Source organism: Macrobrachium nipponense, chromosome 6 (assembly GCF_015104395.2).
Source record: "Macrobrachium nipponense isolate FS-2020 chromosome 6, ASM1510439v2, whole genome shotgun sequence".
NCBI lineage: Eukaryota > Metazoa > Arthropoda > Malacostraca > Decapoda > Palaemonidae > Macrobrachium > Macrobrachium nipponense.
In genome coordinates, this window is record NC_061108.1 from 134,601,806 (window position 1) to 134,611,805 (window position 10,000).

Here is a 10,000-nt window from a genome sequence, read left to right on the forward strand (position 1 = left end):
CAAAAAAAAACAGCAAAAAAAAAAAAATCCGTAATGAATTTCAAAATTTATGAAATAAATAAAAACACAGACATCTGAAAACACAGCAATCATTCTTTTAACAGAACATACATCCAAAAAAAACACACTTAAAACCTACGAACCGACTATAAAACGTGAAAGCTAAACCGCAAAAAAACAAAACACAGAAAAAAACTCCGTACCTCTGAATTTCAAAATTTGAAATAAACAAAAACACGGAAACCTGAAACCGAATTTTCCACTTATGATAAAGCGAAACTATTTCCCCAAAAGCACTCGGGCTTTGAGGAAAATTCGTTGGCAGTTTTCACCCAGGATGTTACAAAATTTCTATTTGATGCGGAATGAACATAAAAGCACAACGCAATATTCATGATTTTTTCCCCCGATGAGGCAAAGGGAAATATAGAAATCAATTCTCTCAAAAAATAATTTTCATGGAGGGTTTTGTAGAGGCTATGCTAAATGATATGTACAATGTTAGAGGTATTTTAGTGGTACAACTAATATAAAAAGATATCTTCCAATGATAAGTATAATTTTAGAGGTATTCTAGGGGTACAACTAATATAAAAGATATATCTTCCAAATAATATCAAAAATACCGAAAAATCGATTAAAACTACATCAAAGTAATTGTTTATTAAAAAAAATGAAATTACACTGCGTTTGAAGCAATATAAACTAATATAAAAATATATAACTCCAAATAGTATCAACAACACCCCGAAAAAATCGACTACAAAACTAAATCAAAATACATTTTCATTAGAGACAATGAAATTACAATTGCGTTTGAAGCAGAGTAAGTGTCAATTCAGCTTATGATAATGGAGTATCATTTAGTCTCCCTTACATTTCACCCACCACGCAATCTTATTAACAGTACCATGAGAGTAGCAGCTTCAGATTAAAATGGGATATGGATAACAGAGGCTAACATGTTTTGATATTGGTGTAGACCACTACACTTAAAATAATAAAAATAATAATATTAAATAAGTATGCGAACTCTTGTTTTTACTTAAAATGTTAGTACTCTTGGTGACGAAAATGTAACTAACTTTTGTAGAAAGATGGTAGAACATTTTGTAAACTGAAATGTAAGAATTTTTTACATGAAAATGTTCGTAATTTTTGTAAAGGAAAAAATTCTCAGTAACATCTTTATAAATTATTTTTTTGTAACTTTTAAAAAACAATAATATTAGTAATTGGCGACAAAAAAATCTCAGTAACATCTCTAAAAAATTAGTAAAAACTTTTAAAACAATAATATTAGTAATTTTGTAAACAAAAATATCATTTCCAACCTAAAATGTTATTAGCTTTTATAAATAAAAACTGGTATGATTTTGATCAACATGAAGCATGACTCTGTGCGTCCTTCAAGCAAGAAGAGAGGAGGGAAGGGGAGGGGGGTTGAACTAAGATAATCAACCCCTTCCCTTCTTCTCTCCCCTCCCCGCCCTCCCTCACCCCCGGCCCCTTTTCCCCTACCCTCTCCCCCACTCGAGGACATCATTAGAGGCTCTGTTGGGTTTCCTCGCTCCAGAGTCCCAGCCCCACCCCCATCCCTAATCCCCCCACCCATAAGGGGGGACCCAGTCCCCCATCAAACTACTGCCCCTCCCCCCTCCCTCCCTCCCCTCCCCCTACCAACCGACGGTCCCCCTATCCTCGGGGAATATTCCCTACCAGACAGTCCGTCATTAGGGGGCGCTAAAGATAAGAAAAAAAATCTCATCACTGATAACAAAAACGAGAGAGAGAGAGAGAGAGAGAGAGAGAGAGAGAGAGAGAGAGAGAGAATCTTTTTTTATTTCCTCCCCACTTCAGCTGCAAGTAGAATATTTATCTTGTTGGATTGAGTCGTAAAAACGGCTGGATTGAAGGCAAATATACATAAATAATCACAGTTTCTTGATGAAGACGTCGTTCGTATTTCAGTATAAATATTTATTTTAATATAATATTCCTTCTCTCCTGTTTACGACTTTTTATTTGAGACGATCCTTTAAAAACTAATAATAATAATAATAATAATAATAATAATAATAATAATAATAATAATAATAATAATAATAATTCCTTCCCTCTTCAGTGACCTCTTACTTGAGACGATCCTTTCATCATCATCATCATAATAATAATAATAATAATAATAATAATAATAATAATAATAATAATAATAATAATAATAATTCTGATACCACGAGTGAAACACACCAACTAACAAACAACCCCTTTTAATTTCAGAGGAGGCGAAATACATGAGACCTCTTTCTCATTTCCCTTTGGGACAATTACCGTGTGAAGGATTCTCATTCATGAAGAACCTATGAGAGAGAGAGAGAGAGGAAATGTGTTCCCCAGAATAGAGACGAAATGGGAGTTACACATGACAAGTATAAAACGAGACCAATGTTTTGGTCATTCAAAAGGGGTGTATGTGTGTGTTTGTGTGTGTGTGTGTGTGTGTGTGTATGTTATATATATATATATATATATATATATATATATATATATATATATATATATATATAATATATATGAATAATTATCAACTTCGAACCGTGATTCATTTATATATCATTCGAGCTACAAATGTCCTTTAATATCTAAATTCACTCTACCTCGGAATTGATATATTCTCATATATGTACCGAAGGGGTTTTTTAATTTTTTATTTTTTAGTTGATTTAGATATTAAAGGACATTTGTAGCTCGAATGATATATATATATATATATATATATATAATATATATATATATATATATAATATATATATATATATATGAATAATTATCACATCACCGTGATCCATTTAAATTATCGAGCTACAAATGTCCTTTCATATCTAATTCTTTCTACCTCGGAATTGATATATTTTTATGTGTAAACCGAAGGGGAATTTTCCTTAGTTGATAATAATTTCGTCCTCTCGTGGGTTCGAACCACCGCCTATATATATATATATCTATATATATATATATATATATATATATATATATATATATATATATATATATATATATATATATAATGTAACTGTGTGCAAATCATCTTGAACATCTGATTTAAAAAAAAAGGAATGTTATAAAAACTGACTTTTCAACAAACCTGCGGATACGTGAGGCTCCAACTTAATATTCTTAGATTCATTTAAACTTATTCTTATAAGAACATATAATCTTCATGCACAACAAACTGCCTAAGTAGTATGATGAATTGTATGATGAAGAGTTGTGCAATAAAAGATGATTTATTAATTCTCGAGCTAATTAACTTCCAAAGCAGAACAAATCAAAACAAAAATAGATGTGACAACAACACTGCTGTAGAATATTAAAACACCCACCAACGCCAAAACAGGTCCACCTCATCCTCCTCCTCCTCCTCCTCCTCCTCCTCTTCCTCTTCCTCCTCCTCTTCCTCCTTCTCCTCCTCCTCCTCCTTCCTCCTCCTCCTCTTCCTCCTCCTCTCCCTTCCTCCTCCTCCTCTTCCTCTTCCTCCTGCTCTTCCTCTTCCCCTCCTCCTCTCCTCCTCCTCTCTTCTTCTTCCCTTCCTCCTCCTCTTCCTCCTCCTCTCCTCCTCTTCCTCCTCTTCCTCCTCCTCCTCCTCCTCCTCCTCCTCTTCCTCCCCTCCTCCTCCTCCTTCCTCCTCTTCCTCCTTCCTCCTCCTCTTCCTCTTCCTCCTCCTCCTCCTCTTCCTCCTCCTCCTCCTCCAAACAAGCTCTTAATGAACAAAGTTACAGAAAACTAAGCGCGAAAACACAGTTCCCGGAACGAGACGTACAAAAGCCCCCAAATAATAACACTGTTGATATGATTTCCCATTTTACGTTTCTAACTCCGAGCGAGAAGTCAAAAGTTGACTAACTCCGGGAAACACAATCACGAACGTCAGATGAAACCAGGATGGGAATTTTGTCATTAATATTATCTGGAATTTTGTTATTAATATTATCCAAAGCTGTGATTTCAATAGAATTATTCATTATTTAATTAAATGAAACCTACTCACACGGAAAACAATCCTACCAAAGGGACCACTGACTCGAAATTCAAGCTTCCAAAGAATGTCGGTTCCAACCTCCCACCGCAGTACCCACACTGCAGCAGTGACTGATCATGATACAGAGCCAGTGATTTTATCGTAGCAATGGGGGAAACGCGAATCGACGACATATGAGTGGCATGCCACGACACTAACCACTATACCAGCAAAGCAGCTGAAGTAGAGAAATTAGATTATATAAATTCTTCCATGATTGGGCACTCACCTATACAGAAGTCCAGCAATACTATGCAACAAAGACAGTTTGCAACCGATAAAAAGCAAAGAAACGGTACTACATAATATAGAATAAATTAGAATAAATAAATTGCTTTTCCAAGTACATAAAAGATCTCATGTTGTGTTAGCATCCGTCTCCCAAGCTGACAGACTCGAAATATGGAGACATTAGATAATCCTGAATAAAAACTGCTTGAAAATGAAATAAAAGGGGGAAGGGGGAGGATGGAGGAGGGGGGAGGGGAGGGGGAGGGGAGTTTCTTTTCAGTACCGACCCTTTCCTCCTGCGCTTGTCCGTGAGACAAGCCAACATTTCCGGGAATTTGACATTGAAATGAAAATGAAAATGCATGAATTCCTGGGAACAGTCAGTCTCTCTCTCTCTCTCTCTCTCTCTCTCTCTCTCTCTCTCTCTCTCTCTCTCCTCTCGCTCCTCTTTCGAAATCGAACTCAACGCAGATAAATATTCAACAATTATGAGAGGTAAGAAATTTGGATATTCTAAAATGCGTTTTTTTTATCAATGTCAAGGAATTTAAATATACAAAATAATGGTCATTTAAATATACAAATATACATTTAAAGTACCATTAAATTCTGGAAAATTGCAAATATAATAACACAGTAAAAACAAGTAAAAAATGGGCCGAACTGTACAACCGCTACAGCATATAATCAAGGAAACAGATCTATCTTTCGGTGCTCTCGGTATAACACGGTATGAGCCGCGGCCCATGAAACTTTAACCACGGCCCGGTGGTGGCCTATCCTATATCGTTGCCAGATGCACGATTATAGCTAACTTTATCCATAAATAACATAAAACATATTGAGGTTAGAGGGCTGCAATTTGGTATGTTTGATGACTGGAGGGTAGATGATCAACATACCAATTTGGTCTCGGTATTATACTGTATGAGCCGCGGCCTATGATACTTTAACCACGTCCCGGTGGTGGCCTGTCCTATATCGTTGCCAGATGCACGCATGCTTATGGCTAACTTTAACCATAAATAACATAAAATACATTGAGGTTAGAGGGCAGCAATTTAGTATGTTTGATGACTGGAGGGTCGATGAGCAACATACCAATTTGCAGCCCTCTAGCCTCAGTAGTTTTTAAGATCTGAGGGCGGACAGAAAAAAAGTGCGGAAGGACAGACAAAGCAGCACAATAGTTTTATTTTACAGAAAACTGAAAAGGAGGATTAATCTATGAATCTATGAATACATAAGATTGGTTTTTTAAGAATCTATGATAAAGGATCTGTTATTATTAAACTAATAATAAAAAACGTCTATGAATATCAAACGATAAATGTCAACCTATCCTCGCTTCCAGTTACCAGAAAACCGAGAGAGAATAAAAGCCACACGTCCAGAGCATCTTTTCACACACGAATGTCGTCATCCCACATAAAGTTAGGAGAGGAAAGTTGCTAATAAAAACGGAAATCAAAAGTGTTCAAAATGCAGCCTCGGGAGAAATCAGGCGGAACTGCAAAACTTGGCTGTCTACGGCAACTCGGGGATTCCAACTTCTCCACAGACGGACAGCAAACCGAAATGGTGTATGAGAATAAAGACAGATACAAACACACACTTACACACAATATATATATATATATATATATATATATATATATATATATATATATATATATATATATATATATGACAGGGATGACCTAGTAAAACGGCTACCTGTGGATGGGTGGATCTCTTGTATAAATAGTACCACCTTTTCTGCAACTGTTCTCATGCATTACCTACCTGAAGAGAGAGAGAGAGAGAGAGAGAGAGAGAGAGAGAGAGAGAGAGAGAGAGAGAGAGACAGCAGTCTCTGAAATATAGTAGTACTTACTTTATATATTTTGGCGTTTTAATGGGTCCCTTGTATTTTATATATATATATATATATATATATATATATATATATATATATATATATATATATATATATATATATATATATATATATATATATATATATATATATATATATGTATGTATGTATGTATGTATGTATATGTATATGTATAACGAACAATGAAACAATCTATGCAATAAATTAATTTTGAGTTTTATATATCACTTTGTATGTGTGTGCTTAAAGAACAAGCCGCCCAGATTAACTAGCGGTAACCCCGCCCCCTTTTTTTGTTCTTGTATATGAAGGCCTGTCAACTTCTATTACGTTTAGTGTGAACTTGAAATTGTAGAATATACAACGAAAGTACTCGTTCCAAGTCCCTGTTTCACTTATCTTTATACCGTGTATTTAAGGATTATTATATATATATATATATATATATATATATATATATATATATATATATATATATATATATATATATATATATATATATTTATATATATATGATAGATTACTTGGACATGGGAGAACTATCCATCATCGAAATGAGAAAGTGAATAAAGTAGGAAAAACTCAAACACCAGATGGTCATTCATTGCCCGCCCCCCTACCCCCCGCCCCCTCCAACCACTCATTTTCCTCTTTAAAGATTAAAGATTAATTATATCCAAGAGACTTTGCCTCCATCTACAATAGAAATATTTGATCCTTATTTATTCTAAAAAGCGTCAAACTTCAGAAACCACTTAATTTAACAGGACCTCAAAACGCAAATACAGATTTCATTTGGACTTCCGTCCTCGTTATGGCTTAACAATCTAAAAGTTATCTAGATTTGAATGATAATGGATGATTTAAATGGATAATTAAAAAATGATGGTCGCCTACTGCTTCAGCAAATAAAAGTTTATACGCCATTGATTACTTTCCCACAATACCTACCTGCTTTCGAATTTGAGCAAGTGATTGAAAATGGAATCTAAATTGACGAATTGAAATGAGAGTAAACTGACAAGTCGCTTTTGCGAGCAGCGTTACTAAACGCATAATTGCAAACTGCATCTACTCTTTTTTAAGCAACTCATCACATTACCGTTTAGGACTGGAATGTGGAATTTAGGCAGAGGGCAATCGCTGGGTCCTGTGAGGTCATTCAGCGGCGAAACGGATAATTTAGAGTGCAGACTTTTTTTAAGCGGAACACGCGGGTAAGCATCGCAGTTGCAACCATAAACGAAAAGTAACACGAATGAAAGGGAATGTAAACGGAGGCGCAGTAAAATAAATGAAAGGGGGTTACAATTAAGGTCGAAAGACCGTTGCAAATAACCTTTAGTTATACCTACAGTGCATCGCGTGAGGTACACAGATGGCACTATCCTGCAACTTTGCAAATTACTGTTTATGTAAGCATGCATTGGAGACATACCAAAGCTCTAAACAAAGATGAGCTTGCAAAATGAGATGAGAATATCATGGCATTAGGAAAAATGAGACAACTAATACTGTAGAATGTTTCAGCACAGAAATTTCATCCTTAGGTCAGTGGGCATAAGAGGCATAATTGTATTTTAAGTGACCAAAGCATAAAACCTTTCAGGAATACCAACAGACTCTACGAGGTTTGTTTAAATGAGGTTGAAATAAACTTTTTGATCTTCGACACCAATGAAAGATTAATGACTTGATCGTCAGTTTGAATTATATTTGTCACGATGAAATCGCTCATAATACTGACTATTTTTTTTTTTACGATAGCGCAGACAGATTTTAATTAAGGATTTTACGAACTAGGGAAAACTTTCCAAAATGACAGAAATAAGGATTGAGACTGAGACATATGTTACGAGATAAGAATCTTGTATTTATTTTGGTATGCGTGAAAACCTGAAGCGTTACAGCAAACTGATACACAAACTCAATCTCTCCCTCTCTCTCTCTCGATTCGAACTTTCTCTCTCTCTCTCTCTCTCTCTCTCTCTCTCTCTCTCATAAGTGACTGCTGGCATAGCCTTCGCTCTCTCTCTCTCTCTCTCGACTCGCAACCTCTCTCTCTCTCTCCATCCTAACAGGTCATCAAATGAGAGTCAGATATAAAAAATATAATATTTATTTAACAATGGAAAGATAATAACTCAAGTCTCACAGACTAACTAACTTAGTTAAACCCCCAGTACGTAAATGTCTTAATCAGTATTAGTCACACCAATTATCTCTCTCCCATACGGGATTCTCTGTCCCCCTAGGACTCTCGGTTCCCTTGCCAGAATCGCCTGTACAAAGACAGGAAGAACACACAATTAAGTATACGCACTTGTAAAGACAAAGTCAAAGATTAAACATTTTTACAAGGTATTAACAAGCCATCCCTTTGGCTAAAGTAAGGTAACACTTACCCATTTCCAGCCTGGAACTTCACACAAATAAGTAAATAAACTTTCGCAGAGCTATCCCCAGCATTCTGCCTTCTCGCACAGACCTCACTGCAAGTCTCCCCCATAGACTTGGCTAAAGATGCCATTATCACGGAAGAGGTGCACACGTACATATGAATGCAACACTTCGGTAACGCCTCTATAAACTGGTTGCAGCCAGTTCTCAAAGGCACTTGAACAAAAACCCCATGAACTCCTGAACATAACTGAACTTCCCAGCTCTCCCCGAGTCTCGAGGCATCTCATATCTTGCCCTGGCAAAATGCTGAGTCCAGTTCAATTTCTCTCCCATCAATGGCCACAGTTAACGGATGGATATTTTCTCATAATCTTTCACTTAGTAACTGAAATCTAACAATCTAACAATTTTCCACAATCCCACAAAAGGCTTTGTCGTTCGAAAACCACCGCTGCCACCACTGTTACGAGATAAGAATCTAATTATTTGGTATGTGTGAAACCTGAAGTGTTAAGGCAAACTGATACACACTCAATCTCTCCCTCTCTCTCTCTCGATTCGCAACCTCTCTCTCTCTCTCTATCTAAGCGACCGCTGACATAGCCTTTGCTCTCTCTCTCTCTCTCTCTCTCGACTCACAACCTCTCTCTCTCTCCATCCTAACAGGTCATCAAATGAGAGTCAGATATAAAAAATATAATATTTATTTAACAATGGAAAGATAATAACTCAAGTCTCACAGACTAACTAACTTAGTAAACCCCAGTATGTAAATGTCTTAATCAGTAATTAGTCACACCAAGTTATCTCTCTTCCGGGATTCTCTGTCCCCCTAGGACTCTTGGTTCCCTTGCCAGAATGCCTGTTCTTTACAAAGACAGGAGAACACACAATTAAGTATACGCACTTGTAAAGACAAAGTCAAAGATTAAACATTTTTACAAGGTATTAACAAGCCATCCCTTTGGCTAAAGTAAGGTCAACACTTACCCATCTCCAGCTTGGAACTTCACACAAATAAGTAAATAAACTTTTGCAGTGCTATCCCCAGCATTTCTGCCTTTCTCGCACAGACCTCTCTGCAAGTCTCCACATAGACTTGGCTAAAGATGCCATTATCAACGGAAGAGGCGCCACAGTACATATGAATGCACACTTCGGTAACACATCTATAAACTGGTTTGCAGCCAGTTCTCAAAGGCACTTGAACAAGACCCCATGAACTCATGAACAATAACGTACAGAAACGAACGTTGACAGCTTAAACAAACATCTTCATATCACGCCATCTCAGAAATGACTTATCAGCTTTCTCAGGTCATTGCTTCGGACTGTTCTGCGCAAAGTCACAGCACATCCACATTGGCATATTAAACATATTATTAATTACAACCCCTGTCATCTCACAC